The sequence below is a fragment of the Pseudorca crassidens genome, chromosome 1 (genome assembly GCF_039906515.1).
Source record: "Pseudorca crassidens isolate mPseCra1 chromosome 1, mPseCra1.hap1, whole genome shotgun sequence".
Taxonomy (NCBI): domain Eukaryota; kingdom Metazoa; phylum Chordata; class Mammalia; order Artiodactyla; family Delphinidae; genus Pseudorca; species Pseudorca crassidens.
The window spans coordinates 78,399,468-78,424,443 of NC_090296.1; the positions used below are offsets into that span (position 1 = coordinate 78,399,468).

General features: G+C 40.6%; 1 protein-coding gene across 5 annotated transcripts in view; it reads left to right on the top strand.

The window, feature by feature from the left end:
• FMN1 (formin 1) overlaps positions 1-24,976 on the top strand; it is a 444,603-nt gene that overhangs the window by 201,852 nt on the left and 217,775 nt on the right. The window lies entirely within an intron of this gene.

The window sequence follows — 24,976 nt, forward strand, 5'->3', positions numbered from 1 at the left end:
GCCACCAGGGAAGCCCCTATAACTCTGCTTTTTATAGTTTATCTTTTTTATAAAAATACTCATTGAGCACCTGTCAAATATGAAATGTGCTAGAGATAAAACATCACTTAAGGGGACTTCCCTGGTGGCGCAGTGGTTAAGAATCCGCCTGCCAATGCAGGGGACACGGGTTCGAGCCCTGGTCCGGGAAGATCCCACACGCCACGGAGCAACTAAGCCCGTGCGCCACAACTACTGAGCCTGCACTCTAGAGCCCGCGAGCCACAACTACTGAGCCCACGTGCCACAACTACTGAAGCCCGCTCGCCTAGAGCCCGTGCTCGGCAACAAGAGAAACCACCGCAATGAGAAACCCGCGCACCGCAACGAAGAGTAGCCCCTGCTCGCCGCAACTAGAGAAAGCCCATGTGCAGCAATGAAGACCCAACACAGCCAAAAATAAATAAATAAGTAAATTTATTAAAAAAAAACAAACCATCACTTAATAATAGCAGCTAACACTTATTGTATATTACCATATGCCAGATATTCTACTTAGCACATACCCTGGATTATTTTGTTTAATCCCCACATGGATTATGTTCTCAGAGGATTTACTGTTTAGTTAAAAGAACAGAATGTACAATAAAGGCTGAATAACAGGCAGCGTAAACTAAGTCCCTCATATTACCCAGAGGCTAATGAAGGGAAAGACTATGCAGTGTTAGCATTTTAAAATTATCTCCTTTCAATGGAATTTGCAAATTTCCGATCTTAGATCTCAGCTAAGAGAATTCTCAAGTCTCAGATGTTCTGATTGCCTTAAATGAGTGGCAATTTCTTTAATTATTTATGAGTGGCAGTTATAAAGTGTGCATTCTTCTTACCACGTACGATAGAGTTAGTTTATAGAGTGATTTCCCTCCCCTGCCCACCCTGTTTCCTGAACATGGTAACTTCACGTCTTGGACCTTGGTCAGTTGTGCTGTTAAACACTAAAACTTCGGGGGTTCCTGCAAAAAAAAAAAAAAAAAAGCTGCTGTAGGTGTCTCTGTAATACAGTTCTGCTTATTTTCTTTTAACACTCTGTGTGCAGTGACCCCCTACCTGTTGAAAATAGATATGATATGCATAATTTAAAGTATTAATTGAGAAAGGTATTGCATAGATAGGTGGATCTGTGTGATCGGTTATCTGTGTATTACAGTTATTTTGGAAGCCATCCCCCAGTCTCACCACTGGAGGTCACCTTAACTCTTTTTCTCTTCATAAAGCTCCAAGTGTTCTGTTGATGATTAAAGGAGCTTTCCAGTTTAGAGCTTTGCCTTAAACACATGAAAAAGAAAATCGCTCTTCGTTTTTTGCACAGAACAGCGTACACAGATATGTATGGCTAGTTCTATACTCATAGGCGTAATGCTTCACGTAATAACAGAAACCGTATGTGTTGTGTTTATGGCCATAAATATACGTGCACATTCTACATGACAGAAGACAAAGAGCCACCAGAAAAGCAGTGTCTTTTGAAATGGAGCATCTGTGTTTCCTCTAAGAATGGACTCATTGAAAAGCAATTAGAGGTCTCTCTATTATTCGTTCATTCGCTATATGTTAAACTGCTGACTAGGTGTCAGGCACTGTGCTAGGTGCTGGAGGGAACAGAACACACATGATCTCTACTTTCTTGTCGGGAGCCTATAGTCCAGTCAGAGACAGATGTTCATAAAATAATCAGTTAATATGATGAGTGCTGTGAGGAAAAATACAGAACGAGGTGCTCTGGATAGACTATAATTTAGATTGGAGGAGTCAGGGAAGGATACTTTTAGGAAGTGACATTTACGCAGAGACACAAAGGGTGAAGAGGAGTGTCGTTGGTTTGAGGACTCTGGAGAGGCCAGTGTGCCCAGAGGGCAGTGAGTATCAAATACGAGAGAGTTTGGGGGAGAAGCTCTGGAGTAGGATTTTTCAAAGTTTTTAAACTGCATCCTGGACTAAGAAATAAATTTTACATCAGAACTCAGATTCCATGTTTGTGTGTGCGTGAAATAAGGGTTCTGTTAAGCAGAAATTATTTCACGTGATGTATTCTGGTCTATTCAACTCCCGTATTTTAAAAATGCTGGTGATAAGGCATAAATTGATTTGTTATCCCACTCGTGGATCACAGACGACAGTTTGAAAACCTTGGGTGTGGAGGGGAACAAGAGACCGGATTCTGGAAGGGTCTGGTTGGTCTTCTTAAGGCTTTCCAATTTCATCCTCAGAACAGTGGGAACCTACCAAGTCTGAGCAGAGAAGTGTGTGACATGAATAGGATAGATTTGTGTTTTCAGAAGACCCCCCTGGCTGCTGTTGCACGGGATAAGTAGTAGGGGAGCCAGAGGGGAAGTGGACAGGACAGTTGGGAAGCGTGGCCATCTTGCGGGTAGGAGGTGATACTGGCTTTGACTAAGGCAGGGACATGGCTGGGAGAATTCATGCTCTCTGACGAAAAGCACTCACTTTCTATCAGTGCTGATGGTTACTTCTGCTGAAACTGGAACTACTAAAACTACCACTGTTGCTTCTCCGTTTTGCACAGCTTGATTTTTTTTCTTGGGTACCTAGACCACTACTTGAACATAATAAGTACACAATAAATATTTGTTGAATGAATTAATAGGAAGGAAGAAGGTGCTGACACTGTATTACCCTTTTGAGTGTGAAGTGAGAAAACTCTCTCTTGGTATCTGCATACCCTTCTCTCATCATAACTGAATATGTACACACCACCAGGACAATTACTTTTCTCGACAAGTAGGTGACAATTTCTTATACAGTCTTTGGAAGCTGTTAGTGGGTATGTATATAATATAGTTCTGTGTCTTAATACTACATATGGCATGACCCCCTTCTGTTGCAAATAGATATAATACACATAATTTAAAGTTTTCTCACAAAATCGAGAAAACATAGAATAAAGGGGGTTTTTATTCAAATTTGGGTGGGGTTTATAAGTTGAATCTTATGAAATTGTTGATATTTAACCTGTTTTGACTCTAAAACAGCAATTTTATATGGCTTGATGCAGTATATTAGCACCAAAAGGCAAGGCAGTGACCATGTGTTGGAATTACATTCCTCCGGATGGACCATATCCTGAGATGCTCATTGGGGTCAGGCAGGGATTGAGAGACTTCAACTGAGAATGCCCTGAGGCATTGCCCAAAAGATAGTGACCTGTATATTCTATGGTAACCTTTTTAAGTTAGACCTTATTGTTGAGACCTTTCATGACTCTTGTGTCCCATGTCAATTACAGAATAATCTTGGTGAGCAATTTCCTGGCCTTCAGGCAATCCATGAATAAAAAATTACTAAAAACTGTTTATCCAACTTTAATGAGTCTTTCCTGGTCTAGTGAACAGGCTAAATATTTCATGGTTCTTCCTAAGTGAGCCCAAACTGTTTTATGTTCAGTCCATAAAAAATGAATAATGCTGCCCCACTATTGATCATGTTGGCCTCTGTAATACAGGTCTTTATAAAATTATTTGAATTTTGGTCCCCTCAGAGACCTTTCCTAGTAAAACTTCCACTTCTCAAATTAGAAGTTCCAGGAATATTATATTGTGGTACAGACACATGCAAAGGCAAATAATTAGAACATTAGCAGAGGAAATGAATTAAACCTCTGCATTATATTGATTGCATGTCTTTTTGTTAAACAAATGTTTTGTTGAATCGTTACTTCTCTCACAGGTACCAGTTTTTTTTAGGTAAATGAAATTTGAAAACTGAGATATGTTCTGCTGTTCAATACGTAACCTGGAGGGTCTTTTGATTTTTTAAAAATTAATGTTCAGTTAGTCCTGCTGGAAATTTATGGATGCTAAGTCTGATCCTGTTTTCCCTGCTTCATACTTACAGTTCTCAACCACATCATCTCCTAACCCTTTTAAGTGGTGAAAATCTGTAATTATTTTCATGCAAAAAAAGCGTTTTCCTTTTTGGTAGTCTCAGCGCATAAAATAACATTGATTCCAAAGTTGATGAATAGAGTACAGCATCATTATTTTCTCTGTGGAATTCCCACATTCTAGAGTAGCGGCTCAATCTTAAGGCTTGATTGCCAAAATCAAATGGAAAGTCCTTTGCTTCTGCTAGAAAACAATGGTGGATGGGCTTAAAACTGAGGAGGGGAGAAAACAAGATTGCATTACAAATCTGGCAACATCAGCCACACTAGTAAAATCAAATCCAATGTTGTTTTATGACTACATTTATGTGAGCGCCCAGGATCAAAGGGCTCAAATCTCACTGGACTACAAGGTCCATAGTTCATGGCAAAAACTCATCAAAAAGAACATTTTAGTCGTTTAGGCTTTTCATTTTAATCAGCCACAGTCATAAAAGAGCCTTTAGGTGTCCAAAAACATTTTGCAAGATCAAGAGGTTGTTTTCTCGGTCGTAGAAGCAGCTTTCTTATTGGATCCATAAAATGCCTGTGGCCTTAGCGTGTCAAAGGGCCACTGCCTCCCATTGTTTGCCCTTGTGGGATGGTTTCTTTCGGTTCTTCTAACTGTGTATTATGTGACAATAAATTACGGTGTCTGACGGAAGGACCATAAAATTTTCACGCAATCTATCAAGCTATTTCAGCCATTTAAAGTTTGGCCTCTGACAGCAAGCCAGGTACTTTGTAATGTTTAGACAGAAACAGAGTCTACTGCCGGCATCTTGACAAGTGTCTAGAGACAGCTCTGCACGGGAGAAAGAACACGAGGCCTGAGAGTGGGACCCAGTCTTAAGTCGCAGCCCGGCTACTTTGTACAACTGTGACTTTGGACAACCCGTAAAACGGGGATCCTACCTTCACCACAGTGATGCTCTGATTCTGTAGGGGAGTATTTGTGGAGCTGCCCTCCCGCGGTAAGAACAGATATGCGTTAGGCATCGACTGTACAGGGAACCAGCACGAGCAGCCCTGCATTTTCAACAGGAGACCTGAGTAGGTACAGGGGAGAGCCTGGCTGGAGAGCAGCAAAGCGATGAGAAAATGTTCCCGAGAATGTGGAAGAGGGTGAAATCAGGGACCCAACAGGTTGAATTAGCTCTGGGGGGAAAGGGGGGAACTTCTTTTAAGATAAGAAGAACATAGAGAATGAGTGCCTTTGTGTCTAGGCTATTAATGCCCTTATTTCTTTGCCTCTTTTTGTTTTGTTTTGTTTTTCACCTTGGCCGCTGCACATAGGAAAAGAAACAGAGACACCTGATATTTCCCTACCCAGTCTCTTCGATGTCACCCTCTACCACCTCTTCTGCGCTTTCTCTCATTCATTGTTCCCTTTCTGGCAGGTGCCTTCCCCTATTTGTAATAGTATATTCAGCTCTTCTCTACTTTAAAATCCCTTCACTTGACTCCCGCTTCTTGAAGTTTCCATCCGTCCTCTCAATGGCAAAGTTCTCAAACGTTAGTTACGTGTTGCAGATTCTCCTACCACTTGCCTTCTGCGACCTGTACCGAAGCAGCTGAGACCACAGATAAGTAATCATCAAGTGCTGCTGGTCCCCTCTGGGTCTCCACTGGCCTTGATTCTAGAATGTCAGTGCTGAAATGCTTGATCTCTTCCCCCAGCCTCTAAGACGCTGAATTCTCCATTATTCCTCCTCCTCTGAGTGTTTCTTCATCTCCTTTGCTGCCCCCTCAGCCCTGCCTCTGCAGCACCCTCAAATGTGACTCTCCAAAAGGTGGCCTTGAGTTCCCTGGCTTCCTGTATGTTGTGTTTAGAGATTTCCTTTATTGCTGCAAGTCTGTATCTATGTAAAGGCTTTTCACACCTATTTATTCGGATTCAAATGTTTTCCTGAGTTCCAGCTCCAGGAAAGTTCTAGTTTTTGCTGGAAAACCTAGCCTGGGAAATGTCTTTAATATCTCACATTTAAAATTTCCAAAGCCTCAGCATCAAAAATGCAAAGAACCCCAGGGTTGAAAGGACTCATCTCCTTGTCTCCTTCTGACCTCCCCCTACACAATGTAAACACAACACAAAACAGTCTTTTCTTAGCTGCTGTAATTAAAGGATCCACTGTTCTCAAAGTCTGGACTAGAAATCTCAGATGCATCTTTGGCACCTCCTGCACCCTCAGCTTTTGCATGTAGTTGATTGCCAAATGATGCTAATTTTAGCTCCATGGTCCCTTATATACACTCATGCCTTGGCACCCTGCCACTGTCATCCTAATTCATCACATCTTTCCTATATTCAAGCTGTGTTATAAATTGCTTAAAGATTGTTATTCCTCTCTTACACACCTTTAATAGCCTACTATTATTGTCAGTCAGGTTAAGTCCAAGTCCTTCGTGTGGTATTTAAGACTTTCTAAAATCAGATTCAAACATACAGCCTTAGTCTTCTCTTCTACATTTTCCCAATACTTTCCCATCACCCTGCCTTTTTCTTTTGCTTCGATTGCTCACAATCTGCCCCTCTGCCTCGCCATTCCTTCATGGCCCATCAAGTGTTCCCTATTATACATGAAACCATCTCTGACTTCCCAAGGCTTCCTCCTCTGAAACCTTAGGGTCTTTATCCCTGACTTAGGCAATTATCAGACTCTCCTATTATAATCATGAAAGCAGAGGTTATAGCCCCTTCCTTCCAACCCCCAGTGCCAAAGCACGTGATAGACGTAAACCTTCAATGAATAGCAAACAGTTGAATCTTCCACCACAGTGATGCATGCATTAGTGCATAAATTAACCACTGGTTGGTTTTCTCTTTTTCTTTCTCTGTAGTGGAAACTGGGTTTAAACGAAGGGGATTATACAGGCAGTATTTTTCAAATTCAGAGATGTAGGAGAACTATAGTTGGAAAACTATGTTCCCGGAGGTTTTTTTAAGCCAGTTTTGAAAGTTTATGACTCTCTACTGGGAGAATGGTGTTTATTTCTCATTGTCTTAAATGAACATTTATCAGACTTTGTATGTCTAGACAGGTTATGGTGATTGATCGTTTGTAATAGTTTAAGTGAAAGCATCATGGACTCATTTGAGTTTTTGGTAATTTGTAAACCCTTTCCTTTTATGGATGAGACTGAAAGGCTGAAGGAGTTGATCTTTGAATCAAGCTTAATGCTTCTCATCCTTCTCTTTCCTAATGCCCTTAAGGGAAGCAACATGCTCCCAACAGGACAGGGTTCCTTATAGCCAAGGAAGCTGACCACCCATTGAGACTCACCTTCTGGTTACTACTTATTAGCAATAATAGAGCCTAAGCCCATGAAGGCAGCTGATAGATGTACCTTGGCTGGAAGTCAGGTCTTTTCCCAGACCAATGCTCTATCACTTAAGCCATACAGAGATTGCTCTGCCGGAGGCAGAGAAAGTGTTAATTGCAACTTAAGAGATGGGCAGAAAAACCCTCAGGTATTCCATAATGGGGTGTGGTATCGAGCATATGCTACCTGGGAGTTAACATAGCTTGTTTAAAACCAAGATCTTCAGGCACATGAACAAAATTAAACATGGTTCTTTTAGGAATGTACAGATCAGTTGGAGGAAAGTAAGGCCACCTCTTCCCAATATTTAATTAAATTTCAACTTTTTTAAGTTGTTGCTTTTTAAGGTCAGAAGGTCATCTCATACTTTTGTTCTCCTGTGCTCATTCTTTATCTCTGCAAGATTAAGAATTGCATTCAGGATTTATGAATAGGAGCTTGGGAGAGTCTTTTATTATTCTCAGATGAGATTTTCTAGGTTTGTGAGCTGTGGATCAGTGTGTGCAGATGGACTCTGTTCTATTATAACCTAGACCCAAACATTGGACTCCTACAGCATCACTCCCTCCTTGCTCAGTAGCAGCCTAATTACCAAAATAATAATAATGATGATGATGATAATAAAGGTAGAGACACAGAGGCTGCCAGCTGTCAGAAATACCTCTCAGAGTGATTTTACATCTTACCCCTAAACCCTGTAACCAAGCACCACCCATACCAGAGGACTTTTAAAAACGCCATTGCTGTGACTGGAAACTGTAAGCGTTGCTAGAGGATTTGGCATGGCTAACAGCCCCCCGCCACCCATCAGCTTTTAAAACCAATCACACACAGAAATAAAGTTAAATATTTCCTTCTTTATGAGCCCCAGTTTTTTAGCACTGGACTGTTAACTGTTTTCCTTATAGGTATATCATATTTGGATTTAATTCTACTTTTAATCTTACCTGTGCTGTGTTGATAGGAAAATCTGAAAAACGCATGAGAGAAAAAATACAAAAAAGAAAATGATTCGAAAGAAAATAGGCTCTTGCTTTTACATTTGGCAAGCTGAGATTGGGGTATGTTTAACAAAGTAAATTTGGACCAAGAAAAATGATCTTCGCGTCAATCTCTATAAAAATCAAAATTCCTTCCTTTCAAACACCTCAGCCATTCTAATCCATTTCATATGTGTATTAATATTGTGTTCAAGGACATGCAATCAGAAAGCCTTCTACTGCTCTGAAGTGCAGTGAGGGAAAGGTGATGGTCCAACACTGAGATTCCTAGTAATCTAAATATTTAGAATGTGAGTAGTTTGTAATTATTTAGAATGGATGACTGGCGTAGATACTTGAGCCAGTTCATTTTTTTTCACGAAGGGTGCATGGCACAAAATTGGCATGTGTAAGCTCTTGTAGCAGATAGATTCCATGAGACAGCAGCATGTTCATGGTATGAAACACTGCAGCCGTCATGTGGTCTGATACAGACGTTATATAGCTGGCCCTGTATCATCATTAACCTTCATATTTAGTATTTAACTTTGGAATGACTTGTGTAGAAATTATGTATGCGTTTTTTAGGTAATAGTGCCCCTGTCTTTTCACACATTTAATATGGACAGCTGTAACATTTAAAATAGAAAAATTCTTAGAGCAAATTACAGCCATCTATAAACCTGAGTCAAACTAAATTCGAAGTGACATTTCAACTTTGCATGGAGGAGTTAAACATTTATTTTGAAAACGATTCATGAATTACATTCCATGTTTGATCAGCTAGGAAATAAGACTACTGATTTAAAGTTACCTCTTCCAATTACTGGAAAAAACTGAAAATGTAATTCTCGTAACAATTATCCTTTCAAAAAGCGCAAATTACAGAGATGAGTATCAGTCAAAAGTAATATAGTTTAATCTAAGGGGGAGAATGCAGGAAGAAAACAAGAATGTGGTTTGTCTGTATTCCAGGAGAAAAGAATCAAGTCAAAATGCGATCTGATCCTTTCCAAGTTATTTTGTGTGCATCATACTTGAGTGTAATTTCACATGCATCTTGACGTTCCAAGTATCATTAAACATCTAGTAATCAGAACAAATGTTCTGCCAGAGTCCATTTATTATCTTAACTGTTTAAGGCTTTGAGCGCTCCAGATTTCTAAATACATAATTAAAATCCATATTAAAAAAATAAACCTAGATGGGGGATTTACATTTTTCTTAATTCGTGTTTACACGAAGAAGAGATCTGTTTTTAAATATTACATCAGATCTCTGTGAGCTCAAATAAATCAGTGCGATACTTTGCCAAAGCTTTCCAAAAATGATGGGTATTGATGCCCTGTGGTCAGGAAACCTCGTGTGTGGAGTTTTAGAATTCTCTAGTTACTCAAAAGGGCCATTATTTTGGGTCTCTGTGCTCTCAAGGTTATGAGCTTAGGTGCTACGGATGAACTTTATCACTCATACGGCTGTCAGCCCATCTACGACCTCAACTGCACATATTCCAAATGAAGAAAGCACAGCTCTAGAAATGCCTGCCTCTTTCTAGGTAGATCTGTGACTGGAGATGTTCTGCAAGCCTGACTGCTTATACAGTCAACCCTTAGTAACTGAGGGATCGGTTCCAGGACCCCCTGAAAATACCAAAATCCGCAGATGCTCAGGTCCCTTGTGGAAACTGGGATAGTACACTCAGCCCTCCACATCCATGAGCAGATACAGAGGGCCGAATATAGACAGAAACTCAAAAAAAAAAAAAAAAAAGCATAGCCATTATAAAGAATAAACTGGTCACCCACATTATTACGGATGCTATTTCAAGGTTCTTTTTCTTGATCAAGGGATTTCTACGGACCCTGGTCCAACCATTTTGGTGTGTGTCCCAGTGAAGGAAGATTAGAAAATAACTCATAACACTTGGATACACATGGAATAAAACATGTGTGTGGGTTCCTCAATTATTTCGAAACGGAGATTTGTTTGGAACTGTAAAAATCCTTACCAATAATAGTATGGGTGTTCACAATGATAGCATGATGAATGCCTTTGGTGTAGAACGTTTGCTTTGACTCATTTGGGGTCAGTTTGTCTGTCAGCTCTCATCTAGGCCCTGTGTGTATTATATGGTAACAGTCTGGAGGTCCACTGAATGAAACAAACTTACCAGGTTTGAACGGAGATGGACCTGTAATGTCAGACTTATGAGTGCTAGAATTTCATGAGGTTTGTTGGAAAGAACGTGGTCTCCATCAGCTGTGCCCTTATCAGCTAGGACATTGCTGAGGGGTAATAGCAATCATTATACAAATCAGAGAGTTTTTCGTCATATACGTAACAGGCTCTGCCTAGGTACTACTCAATAGTTCCTCCGCCTTGTCTCCCTTTTGCTCATTGAATGCAGCCATCATAGGCACAATGGCTTTAGGGACTTCTAAGAGTCAGTTAGGGATCCTGAAAAAGTCATTCATTCATTCACTCAACAGCTATCTGAGTGCCACAGGCCAGGCAGTACTCACGGTTCTAGGAGTGCACTGGTGAACAAGAGAGACAAAAACATGAGTCCTCATAAAATTGACACATTTAGAAGATGGAAGAGGGAGAGGAGGTAGCATGGTACGCATAATAATCGCAAAGGTAGACAGAGGACCAGGGGGCTGTATCGTCAGAGAAAGCAAGAGAGGCCATTTTTAAGTTCAGCTGGAGAGTCACAAAGGAAGAATGAGGACAAGTCCACTGAACTGGGTAACCTAGGAAGCCAAGTGATTTTTGTGAGCATTTTCAGTAAAATGGTGGCAACCTAAACCAGGTTTCTGACAAATTACACAAAGGATATGATAAAGACGTAAAGATAGTAGGTAGCTGCAAATCTTTTAGAGCATTGCTTGTCAGTGAACATAATAGATTTTTGTCTTGAGGAGGGGGCAGACTTAGGGCAATTATTCTGATTTTTGTTGGAGGGATTGGGTAGATGTGAAAACAAAGGAGTACTTGAGCACTTTTCAGGTAGGGGTAAAAGGGCAAAAGAGGTACCTGTCAATATGTTAAAAAAAAAATTGAGAAAAATCTTGGCATAAACATCAGTGTGTCTTGTATTAATACAGAAGTGATAGCCTAATTTTTGTTGGATGATATAATACTAGTTTATTTTGATGTTTATTCTTGTGGTATATGGATACCACTTAATGCAGTTTATTGAGAGGAAAGGTTGACTTTTATTTAACCACATCATGTACACTCTGTTCTCTAAGGCCACCGTCTAAACATACATATAAACCTATACATGGGGAGACGTATGGGTTATGTTAGTAATTTCCAGCTGACAGTGCGCTGTAAACCCAACTAGTTGCTGTGAGTTCTATCTAATGGTATATAAACTCTGTCATGTTTTTTAGTCAGAGTATTTCTTAATTTGTTCTGAACACATTATTCTGAGTTTCTTTCACTTCCCGTGAAAAATATATTAGGAAGCAAGACAGGTAATGTCATCCTCATTTTACAGAATAGGAACCTGAAGGGTGATCTTCAGCTTACAAACACTGATGGAATAATAGGCCTCCTGTGTCTTGGAGACCCAGTAAGTATAGGAGGAAACTGTTCTAATTGCACTGTGGAACAGACTCTCTTTTTGATCTCTGCAACTAAAGAAGAAAAGAGATCAATCTATTGCTTAAAAGAAAATGAAAATCCAAGGCAACACTTTTAACCCAGTACTCTGATCCTTGCTTTGGAGAGTGGCTCATGAAAAACACTCATAAAGAAAACTCTTCATGTTGGCCTGGGAATAGAAGATGCTGAGTCCTTTTTCCTTACAGAAGTAAAAAATTTAGAACCCTGGTCCCTTGGAAGTGCTTATTAATGAACTATAATGAGAAAATCAGACTCTTAAAGTAAGTAATGGGATAGAAGGTAGACCAGGAGAAAGGGGCAGAAATGAGACATCACAGTGTTCAAGGCACCGGAACATCCTACCTAACACTGTGAACTTTCAGTCATTTACTCTCCCCTGGCCGCGTTCTCACACAGCTGCAAGGTTAGAATGCTGCTGAACGTGGCCATGCCATCTTGGATGACCACCACTCACCCCATCCCATCGCCTGACCTAGGGAGAGAAAGCTCTGGAAATTGGGCCACAGAGGTAAAAATTGTATGACATCGATGAGAAAAGTTAGACTTTTATCTTGGGGAATTTGGACGTATATGTCTTGTTAAGACATAGGCACCTCTTTGGGCGTTTCAGGGACTCATTTCACTCTACTGTCTGTTGACATGTGTTTTCTCAAAAGAGAAACATTTTGCTACAAACAAAATCTTTCTTGGAAGTCCAACTGGTAAGTGACATTTTATTTATAATGTATTTATTTTGCAGTTTTAAACTTGTAGAAATGTGTGCATATGACTTATTATGTCAATCTTCAAGTTGCTTTTTTTCATTGAGATAGAATTTTACATGCAATAAAAATCACTCTTTAGTGTATGAGTTTTGACAAACGCATGCAGTCACATAACCAAATCACAATCAAGACACAGAATGTTCCCATCACCATAGAAAATGCCCCTGTGTCCTTTGGAAGACAATTCCTCTCTTTTTAAAATTAATTAATTAATTTAAAATTTTTATTTATTTATTTATATTTGGCTGTGTTGGGTCTTCGTGGCTGTGCGTGAGCTTTCTCTAGTTGCAGCGAATGGGGGCTTCTCATTGCAGTGGCTTCTCCTATTGCGGAGAACGGGCTCTAGGCACACGGGCTTCAGTAGTTGTGGCACACGGGCTCTAGAGCACAGACTCAGTAGTTGTGGCGCACGGGCTTAGTTGCTCCGCGGCATGTGAGATCTTCCCGGACCAGGGCTCGAACCCGTGTCCCCTGCACTGGCAGGCAGATTCTTAACCACTGCACCACCAGGGAAGTCCGACAACTCCTTTCTTGAACTCAGAACCCTGGCATCCACTGATGCTTTTTCTGCACCTATAGCTTTGACTTTCCCAGAATGTCATAAAAAGGGAATCATACAGTATGTAGCCTTTTGAGTCCAGCTTCTTGCACTTCACGTAATACATTTGAGATTCATCCATGTTGTTGCAGGTACCAGTGGTCCATTCCCTTTGTTTCTGATTAGAATTCCACTTTGTGCACATGCCACAGTTTGCTGATCGTTTAAGCAGTTGAAGAACATTTGGGTGGCTTTCAATTTGGGGCAATGTATTATTAGTCAGCGTTCTCCACAGGAATTGAACTAATAGGGTGTGTATATAAGAAAGAGGTTTATTATAAGGAATGGCTTACACAGGTATGGAGCCTGACACGTCTCAAGATCTGCAGGGTGAGTCGGCGGGCTTGAGACCCAGGAAGAGCCAATGCTGATGTTTCAGTCCCAAGGCAGGAAAAAGCCAATTCCTCAGTTCAAAGGCATTTAGGCAAGAGGAATTTTTTCTGAGGAGGAGAGTCAGCCTTTTTGTTCTTTTCAGGTCTTTAACTGATTGGATAAAACCTACCTGCCTTAGGGAGAACACATCTGCTTTACTCAGGCTACTGATTCAGTTGTTAATCTCATCTAAAAACACCCTCACAGAGATACCTAGAATAATATTTGGCCAAATATCTGAGCACCCCATGGCCCAGTAAAATTAACCATCACAGTTGATTAAAAATAAGCCTGCTAAAAATATTAGCATATGGATTTTCATGTTAACATACGTTTTTATTTCACTTGGGTAACTACTTAGCAGTGAGATTGCTGGGTCATATGACAAGTGTATATCTAACTTTCTAAGAAAGAGCCAAACTGTTTTCCAAAGTAGCTGTACCATTTTACATTCCCATTTGCAAACTGAGAGTTCCAGTTGCTCCACATCCTCCCCAGCACTTGGCGTTGTCAGATGGGTCAGTTTTCCTCTCCCTCTCTCCCTTCCAATAAGTATGAAGTGGTATCGCATTGAGGTTTAACTTGCATTTCTCTAATGACTAATCCCGTTGAGCATCTTTTTATGTGCTTCTGTGTTATCTATGTATCTTCTTTCATGAACTGTCCATTCAAATCTTCTACCCATTTTGGAAGGGGGAGGTTGTTTTCTTATTTTCATTTTAACGGAGTTCTATGTTCTGGGTACAAGTGTTTTGTAAGATACGTAGTTTGCAGACATTCTCCGCAAAAATTTGAACACAAATTTGAATTTAGGGGCTTTCAATGTGGAGTCTTATATTAGCCACAGCATCCAATTACTTTCTAAATTCTATTTTACTAACAGAAAAAATCTCAAAAATCACATTTTACAAACTAGTTAAAAATGGAATCAGTTTTTGGGAAAAAAAATTTTCCCTTACTGTCCTAGGGCTGTACTCAATTAAAATAATTGTGAAGATTGAAACATGAATTGTAGGAAATTTTTACTTTACAGTTGAATCAGTTAACAATTAAGAACTGCTGGAATTAGTTTTAATCATAAACATTACTCTGTCAAAAAGCACCAAGTATAAAATTAAATGCTAAAATCATCTGTTACTCTGCCCATTCATGTGCTTGTTATTGAACAATGGGCTGTTTTGCCAGGATAGGGCCCTGCACAGAGCAAATTAGCTTGAGCCTTGGCTGTGCATAGTTGAATATGGTGTACATGTGCTGTAGAATATACTTACATGTATATGTACAAACCTGAATTTAAAACAAGAAAAGAAGGGAGGGAGGGAAGGAGGGAGGGAGGGAGAGGGAGGAAGGAAGGGAGGGAGGGATGAAGGGAGGGAGGGAGGAAGGAAGGGAGGGAGGGAGGAAGGAAGGAAGGAAGGAAGGAAGAGACCAGTGCAGAGTTACAACTTTCCTGATCAGTGAAACCATTTTCAAAACATCTGAATAGATTCAGAAAGATGTCAGAGAAAACTTTATATTTCAAAGACTAAAAAACAAAGAAATCCCCCAAATTAAGTGCCTTAGTACTAGGTGTGCTGGTGGTATCCAAATATGTAGGTTTTGGTGTAACCATATGTATTTTTTGAAATTCATTGTTTATAAGGTTAAACATCCCTCTAAAATAACAAAACTAAGTGTTCGCAGAACTGCTCACACCTCCATGGGTCCTTAGAAACCTGGTTAGTAAGCCGCCTGATCTTTTTCTGACCTGTTTGTTTTACAAATGAAGAAAATAGCCAGAGATAAGAAGCAAATTTAAGGTCATACAGAAGTCTTATGCTGAACTAAATCCAGTCATTCTGATTACTATTTTAGTGTTTTTTTCCATTAACTTGACCTAGCCTCTCCAATTGGAGCATAAAATATTCCTCCTTGGGTCCATTACTTAGAGAAATGAAGATGATACTCAATTTTGTGAGCCCTTTTCTGGCATCTCAACTTATGTCTTGTATAATGAGTATGCCTCTTGGCCGAGGTGAGCAATTTTTGGAAATTTCTAGCTTTCTCCAAAGGAGGCGTCCTAGGCCAGAGTCCAGATCTTAATGAAAAACACGTAAACCTCTTGTTTGTTTTCCCTGTTGATTAGCCTATAATTTAAAACCCATTCAATGGCAGATTTATCAAGTGACTAATCCCTGGGAAGACTAGAAGTGGCCGGGAGAAGGTGATTGTGGCCTAGGTCACTTGTTGAAATATTAAGGTAGGAAGCCAAATACCTCCTTGCTTACTAATGAAAATACATTCAGGGAGGATAGCTAGGAGTGGGCCTGGAGTGGCTCGTTAGTGGATGACGAAAGCGACACAGACAACCGGGGATATCTTTGCTGGACAAACTGGCCTGTATGGTCCTTGGTTTTCTTCAGTCGTCAATGAAAAAGTCATGTCTGAGCAAGAGTGTAAAATCCGCACCAGCTTAGCTGTCCTGAAAATTAGAAACAACTCACAAATACCTCTTCTCAGCTGGAACGTGAGCCTCTCAAAGTATGGATTGTTTCTTTATATACATTTGCAAGATCAGGTGCATTGTAGATGCTCATTAAAGCTTGTTTGACTATTAGATGGTAGAGAGACCGGAGTCTCATCTCACCTTGATATAAAGAAGACTCGTTCGGTGTCTGTCTGGTTCAGACAACGTCCCTATGCAGAGTAAGCCTACAAGTAGGATATTTGTCACAACCATTCCCCTGAACCTCTTCTTGTGAGCAGAGAGCTTTCTGTTTCATCGGTAAAGATGGGGAGACTATTTTTTCTAATCAATAATCCTAGAGTCTCAGACATAAATTTCGCTTTTAACACCTGAAAGAACTCAACAACTAGCCCCCCACACTTGCTCCTATTTGATAATGCTATTTAAATGATCTAATATTTTTTTCATTTCCTACCCCTTTTCAGTTAAAAAAAAAAAAGACAAAGACAAAGTTGGGAATACGTGAAGCAAACCTAATTGGGGAATCTGCTTCACAGTTTCCAGAATGATGCTAGAGGACAGATTGGCCTTGGCCATAGGATGGTGACCCCTCATAGACAGTGGGTGAATTGAGAAAGAAGTAGTAAAGTGATTGCTGTGATTACTTGAAGAACCTCAGTTTGTCACAGTATTAAGGGCCAGGTCTTACCATCTGTTGCTTCTAAGCTCACGTGTACTCTGGAATGGGTCGTACATACCTCACTGGACTAGCTATAGCTTCAGTAGTGACAATAACAATACAACATAAAATGCCAAGTCCTCTCTCTTAATAGAGAAGGAATTAGTATGTTGGCTCTTTGCCTAAAAGTATGCAGTCTTGGGTTTGCTTATTAGGTTTCGAATTACTTTCTGGAAAAATAAAGCCTGAAAATCATTTCCATAGGTATCCCAAGGTATATCCATTCTCTGACTCACACTAAATTTAGTGATAACTTAGAAATAAGACATCAGAATCCTCCATGATTTTATTTCTTCTGTGTCACAAAAGCACTCTGGCTACACTCAGGTTTTGTTTTGTTTCCCAGCTAGGAATCTCAGTGCAGGTTTCAAAGATGTATCTCTTTTACTTTGCCACTATTTCCTTGGATGACTGTCCATAATTATATTTGCTTATTTTTGAAGTATATTTCAGAATCCTTGGAATAAGTATCACATTTCAGAAGTAATGCCCAACTTTATCTGAACTGCATACTGAACCACTGGTGTGTTTTCAGAGTACCTTAATGAGTCTGCTTGACCTGTGTTGATTTGCATTCTTAATGAGAGCTAGGACTCTTTCTTTTTTCTTTTTTTTTTTTTTTTGCGGTACGCGGGCCTCACGCTGTTGTGGCCTCTCCCGTTGTGGAGCACAGGCTCCGGACGCGCAGGCTCAGCGGCCATGGCTCACGGGCCCAGCCGCCCTGCGACATGTGGAATCTTCCCGGACCGGGGCACGAACCCATGTCCCCTGCATCGGCAGGCGGACTCTCAACCACTGTGCCACCACCAGGGAAGCCCTAGGACTCTTTCTTTACATGGTTTAGATGATACTATGCTTCGCATCGTTATGAAACTTTCATGAGCAGAGCTGTCTGTATTCTCGGAAGTTGAAGAGAAAGAGATATGGTAAAGTCTTGGGTGTGGAAATTATTAGCATTTTAGCACTTTCCTGAAGTGAGGACCTTCTGTGCAGTCCCCTGGAATTGTCTCGCTTTCCCCAACCTAAGAATTTAGAATTGGAAGGGTCCCCGGAAAAGGTTGACTTACTCAACTTGTACAGCAGATAACCTGAATTTTTGATGGCCCCTGGCAGCACCACTGGGAGAAAATGTTCGTAACAACAAAATGCTGATGGGTGATTTTTTGCACAGTGCTTGGCACCGGCATGATGTCTTTCATCAGTAGGCACTTTTCCACCTTCTTTTCAACAGGCATATTTGTGGGGACCAGACAAGCAACGTCTCCGTCTATTGCTTGGGCTTCAGGACAATGTGTTCCTGCGATGATATCTCTGAGCAGTGGTAATGTGGAGGATATTAAAAAATAATGAGGATTTTGTAGGGGAAGGGAGCACCAGCCCCTGAGGAGGCTGCAGGAGTTTCCTAGAGCCCAATTCCTAATCAGATTAGGATCACAAATATGGTTCAATCCTACTGCATAGTTTACTATACTTATGGGAATAGCCTTTAAGCTTATTGTGGAGAGAACTCGTATCCACACCAAATATTTTAAAATTGTTAAAATTTAATAGGATCAACATTAATTTATAGAAATACCCACACTGAATTTTCTAGGTAATAACAACAATGAAATCTCATAGTCCATGTTGTGCTTAGGCCTATCAAAGAGGCAGGGGACCACATGTCTCTCTGTTTTTACGTTTTCTTGGAACTTTGAGTCTAGTTGGGTGGGTAATACAGAGGCACAAGGAAGTCTTAATATTTAAAGCTAAAGAAATAATTCAATAAGCATTTGTGGATCACTAACTAAGCGGTGTGCAGTGTTCTGGAAGTTCAAACATGAATAAGCCATGGTCCCCAACTGCCTGGAGCTTTTAGATTTGCAAAGAAGATAAACACAAATGACTGTAACGCAACGTGAACCTAGAAAGTTCTTTGGCAACAAAGTCAAAGGAAAACTTTTGTCAAGAAAGATCAAGAAAAGTTTAAGCCAGAAGGCTCAATTGCGATGGAGTGAGTTTTCCTTCGGGGCTTTCACTAGGTGAAAATGGAGAGAAAGGGTGTTTTACAGAGAGGAAACAGCATTGTGCAAAAACATAAAGATGTGGGAGTTGACGGGATGTTTGAATCCATACTGGTGCAACACAGGGAAAGTATAAAGAAGTATCTGGAAAAGTAAGCAGAGGGCAGATTTTGAAGAGCCATGAGTATCATGAAAAGAATTTAGGCTTTTCTGCTGCATGAAATAACTGTTCTCAATATGGGTAATGAAGGGATATTTCCCTTATAGGGATATATCAGAATTAGCAAGGGGCTTTTTCAAATAACACATGTTCCTTTGGCGATTCTGGAATGACCCAAGTTGAAAGTCACTGCCAGAAAAATTCTACCAATATCGTAGTGCCATACCGTCTCAGCTGTGTTTGGAGCAGAATAAAGATTAAGAACAGTGACTGTGGGTTTCAACTCTGGCTACCCATTGGAATCCCTTGGGGAGCTTTAAGGATACCAGTGCAAGGGCACCACCGTCTCAGACCAGTTGAATGATTATCTTTTGAGATGGTCCTGCCCGTCAATGTTTTCTACAAAGCTCTGTAGGTGTTTCTGATGGGGAACAGGCTGAGAACCACTACGTTAAACAGATAAAAACAGTGTCAATCAAGGAAAAGGGTGATTGGAACAGAGTGGTTTAATTGCGATTGCTCGCTTAAAGACTGAATTTGCATATTGCTTAGAAGGAGATAGATGTAGATTAACAGACTGTTGCAGGTGGGAAGAGGATGTGATTAAAAATGAAAGCAATAGAAGCAATCGAGTTAGAAGTAAAGGGAGATAGATAAAATTTGGATGAAGTCTGGAGGTGAAACTTGGGGCAGGCTGGAAAGATGTCAAAACTTTAGACCTGCCTCCTTTCAAATGATATGTTGGGGTGAATGCAGAAAAACAGATTTTTAGCAGGGAGGTTTGGGGAGAGGGAAACTCATAATGTTTCGTATGTCCTAAAGAACGTTTACCTAAAAATGATCAGAAAGTTTGTAAATTGTTTCGTATACCGTGTACAAGCACCACGTTCAGTGTGAAAGTAAAGGAGACTGAAAAGAAAGTCAGTGGGGTTTAAAAGCATTAGGTTCCCTTGATTCAGCCTTATCTGTAATTTCGGCTGCGAGGGTCTGGGCTTGACATTTCATAAAGATTTCCAGGGTCCTGCCTGGGAGTACGTGATTATTCAACAGAAAGTTCTACTCTCTGTGTTTGATTCATCAAGTCGTTAACAGTCCTTCTAGTTATGGCTCTAGACAAAGGAGGGAAAACCATATATGATTTCCATGTGCAAAGTAGAAGTGGCACTTAACAGGAAGTGGAGTGTAAAATAGTGTTAAAAAATAACTCTCCTGAAGGCTTGATTCATGATATATGCAGATTTGAGATGCCTATTTGTAATAGAGCCAGGAACAGTTTGAAGTAACTGACAGGATATGTGTTACTGAACGCAAGTCAGTGTGTCCGACACACAGTGGTACCAGACAAGTTTGGAGCAGAGAAAGGTTTATTGTAGGGCCACGCAAGGAGATGGGTGGCTCGTGCCCAGAAAGCCCCAAACTCTCCAAAGGGTTTCAGCAAAGCACTTTTAAAGGCAAGATGAGGGAGGGGCATGAGTAGTTGTTGCAAACTCCTTGGTGTCAGAATCCTTTGTTCTTGCAGCTGTCCATGTAGGTCAGGTCATGATGTTCCTGTAAATCTCCAACAGACAAATGCCATTCTCTGTTCTGCAAATTTGACCTCCACATGAATGGGCTCTTAAAGGTTAGAGCCCTGAGAATAGGCTATCCTGTATATTTCAGGCTATAGGCCACATTCCTTTATAGAAGGTGCAGAGCCAGCGTGACTAAGCATGGGCAACAAAGCACAAAGGTGAAAGCAAAAGGAATAGATCTAATATGAAGTCAGATTTGTGCTTCCCTGTTACATATGGACAGATAAAGAATGAATGAGGGGGGCTTCCCTGGTGGCGCAGTGGTTGAAAGTCCGCCTGCCGATGCAGGGGACACGGGTTCGTGCCCCGGTCGGGGAAGATCCCACATGCTGCGGAGCGGCTGGGCCCATGAGCCATGGCCGCTGAGCCTGTGCTCCGCAACGGGAGAGGCCGTAACAGTGAGAGGTAAAAGAATGAGTGAGTGGCTTATTACATGAATCACTTTGAATTAGTATGTCATGCTGAGCTTCTGAACCTGAAATTGGAATGGTCAAAAGGAGTTGTGTAGCAGGAAAGGGCAAAGGTACGTGGTTTCTTTATATGGGCCATTTAAATTTTAATGGTTAGAAGAGTTTCTTAGTGTAGTCTCAGCATATTGATATGGAGTACATGGACATTCCATAGTTCTTATTTGGTAACTCTTCATATTAATAAATACAGTTTGTGAGGAAGCCATTCATGAAATGGCCAATTATTGGAGGGATTTTAAGGAATAAAGATCTGCATTTATTTTTTTTTTAAATCATCATGGAACCAATGTGGCTAAACTGGAATCAGGAAAATTAGTGAGGTGGCTTGTGCCACGGTCCAGGTAGAGAAGGACCCAGTGAAGAGTTGAGGCAGTGGGTGTAGACGGAAAGGAATGAATCAGAGAAATTAATGAAACTCATTGGTAAGTAATATGTTGGGAATGAGAGAGAGCAAGGAATCCAGCATGATATCCAGGTTTCTGGATGTGACGGGTTGGGAGGATGATGATGCTATTAATTGCAAAGAAGAATTTCAGAGGAGGAGGCAATTGAGGTTTGACAATCCTGAGTTCATTTTCAGACGTGTTGAGTCTGAGGTGGCTGATTAAGAATATTCAGGTAGAACAGTTCCACAGAATAGTTGGAATTATTATGGCTTTTAAGATACCAATTTGGAAGTTGCAGTATATAGTCAATGAGTGTAATTTACCTCATGAGCACACAAGATGACCGAGAGAGATTGTGTCGTGTGAGAAGGATGAAATGTCAAGGGACATACCTGGAGAACAACGTTTGAGGGATGACTGGAGGAAAAGGAGTCCACAGATTGACTGGAGAGAGCCAAGAAATAGGAAGAAAATTGCGGTGGGTGGAGAGGGTATCGAAGTTCAGGGAAGCAGAGAGAATTCCAGGGCAAGGCGGCAGTCAAGTTTAACAGTGCAGCTGAGAGGGCAGAAATCACTGAAAAGTGCTGAGCAGACGTAACACTGAAATCATGGAGTTTCAAGAAGATAGTGGGGGCAGAAACCAGTTGTCATCGGTTAAAAGAAGCATGGATAAGAAAATAGATGCAGCGAGAGTTGTGTGTTTTCTTAAAAAAACAAAACAAGACAAAACTCTGTTGTGAAGAAAAAGAGGTAGTGTGAGAAAGAAAGGGCGACAGCTAGAAGGGATTAAAAAAGGATTTCGATATCTTTAGTTTTGCTTTAGATGGATAGAGCATGGGGCTGGGGAACATGCTGAGAGTCGAAGGCAAGTGATGTGTCAGGCAGCAAAGAGACAAAATAATAATGGCAGCAAACTTCTATAGCACCTCCTGTGTTCCCAACACTCCTCTATGTGTAGTTTTACATGTATTAACTCGTCTACTTCGCATAACTGCCTTGCAGGGTAGGTTCTGTTATTACCGCCATTTTCCTTATAAGAAAACCGAGGTATAGAGAGGTTAAGTAACCTAACCAGTTTGTGCTCTACCCACCACACTAAGCAAATGAATTACAGAGCCGCCAGAATGGTACATATAGAGGTATACATCAGATTCAGAAGGTCATTGGTTGAGAGGTGGAAGGCAGGAGAGGTGGGGTGCTTTGTGTAGGTACAGTCCAGTTGTGTGATAAAAGGAAAGTTTTTCTGTGGAACATGTCTTTGCAACTTTTTCATATTATTAAGAAGTTGAAGATTAAGTGAAATTATTGGCTCATCAATATTACCTGACTGTTAACCTGCTTGGAAGAAGGTTAGTTGGGAACAACATTCAAGATTTAGTTTGCTGTGGCAGAACTAAACTAGTTGCTAAAATGAAATTTAAATATGCGTGATCATTCAGCCTGGGACTCAGCGCTGGAATGTGGCTGGAGGTGGGCAGGGGAGGCAGAGGGAGATGGAGATGTGTGGGGCATCCAAACAGAGGTCATCTTGATCTCAGAGTTGAATGAAGCTTGAAAGTACTTTCAGCCATTTGATAGTAGAACTCGTGAAAGATTGGGTCAACTTTTGTATTTGTAGTACGTTGTTCATCCTGACTGCGTAAGCTTTTCCTAGTTTTATGCCTGTCACTCCACAAAGGTGACATTGTTTGGAAATTTTGAAGAACGTTTAGAAATCTGTTAGTCTCTTACTCTAATATTATCCTTAGCAACAGTAACTAGCAGTAATATTTATTCAGAACTAGTGTTCCAGGCATAACGCCTGCCGCTTTACAGGAACTATTTCATTTTACCTTTATAAAAACCCTACAGATGGTCTACTACTTTCCTCATTATACACTTGAGGAAACTCAGGCTTGAAGACACAGAGTTCCCTGCTCAAGGACATAGAGCTAGCAAGTGGCTAAACCAGGATGTGAACCAGGTGGTTTGAATCCAGAACTCAGGTGCTGCTTAACCCTCTGTGTTGCAAAGAAATAGATGGTACCCTGAACTTGCCAATTTTTTCAGAGTTGGATCGCGGCTGCCGTGTCCACATATGAGAAGTTCAGCTTTAGAAAAACCTGTCTCTAGTTCTTCTGACCACAGTTATTTGGGGGTTGGTTTATGAAGCAAAAGGTGAAACTAGTAAAACTACAGTTAAAAGTTATCTTAATGAAGATGGAGAATTTTCCTGTGTCATGACCTTCACTGACTTAGGCCACTGAAAATATTTCTTTACCTTTTTAATGGAAAACGGACCTGTACTTATATACCCGTTGGTGTTCTAGACATTTGTGGGCTGAAATTGCAGTGAAGAAAGTCTTATTAGCCATAGGGAAGACTCTTGGGACAATGACGGACTATAACTATTGCAGTTTTTTTTTTAATAAATTTATTTATGGCTGCATTGTGTCTTCAGTTGCTGCACGCAGGCTTTCTTTAGTTGCAGTGAGAGGGGGCTAATCTTCGTTGTGGTGCATGGGCTTCTCATTGCGGTGGCTTCTCTTGTTGTGGAGCACGGGCTGCAGGCGCGCGGGCTTCAGTAGTTGTGTCACACGGGCTCAGTAGTTGTGGTTCGCAGGCTCTAGAGCACAGGCTCAGTAGTTGTGGCGCACGGGCTTAGTTGCTCCGCGGCATGTGGGATCTTCCGAGACCAGGTCTCGAACCCATGTCCCCTGCATTGGCAGGCGGATTCTTAACCACTGCGCCACCAGGGAAGCCCTGTTGCAGTGTTTTTTATCCATCCATCTCATCAGTAGTGGGTACTTGCCATTTTAGCTGCTGGGATACAGAAATAAAGGCAGATACTGTCCCTGATTTCTTCTTGTGGAGTTTGTAGTCTGATGGGGAAGGCAGAAATTAAATAAATTCACCAGAAATGTTTAATTACTGCTAAATTGGATTTTGGAAAAACTCAAACATAAAATTGTAAATTTGACTGCCTCCCAGTTAACTGTAGTAGGCTGAATGGCTTTGAATGCTGGGAAATGGACTAGTTAATAGCCAAGAGTACGCCAGTTTGTGCTGATAAGTGAAAAACTATAGACTCAAGGTATTGACATAACTGAGAAGATGAGCATTAAAAAGGCTGGCTTCATATAAACTATAGTTGAAAATATAGAGTATGTGGAAGAGAAAAAAGCAAACCTTAATAAGTTCATTTTCTATGCATTTATTACTAAATTATGAATGATTATAAAACAGACTCAAATACTGATCATGGGCAGCTTTGATATGGAAACTTTAAAAAAAATGCACACGCATCATAGCTTCTTCTTGAATCTTTTCTTTCTGCTGTGTTGGCCTGGAAACCCTGGAGGTGAGACATTCTATGGAAAACTGTGAGAACTGCAGCTCCTAGCCAAAAGCATCTCCAAATCTTTTTTTTTGGTTCTTTTTCCAAAACCAAAAGTAATAACAGATATATCCAGGCATGTTCAAATCTTTATTAAAAGTTTTGTTTTGCATTTGATATTAAAACCAATGAAAATTCTTAGACGACAGTTTTACTTTTACCCTTAATCCATGGTTATTGTTCCCTGTGAGCTCAGATTGGATGAAATTATGCTTTTACTCCAACTGTTTAAGTC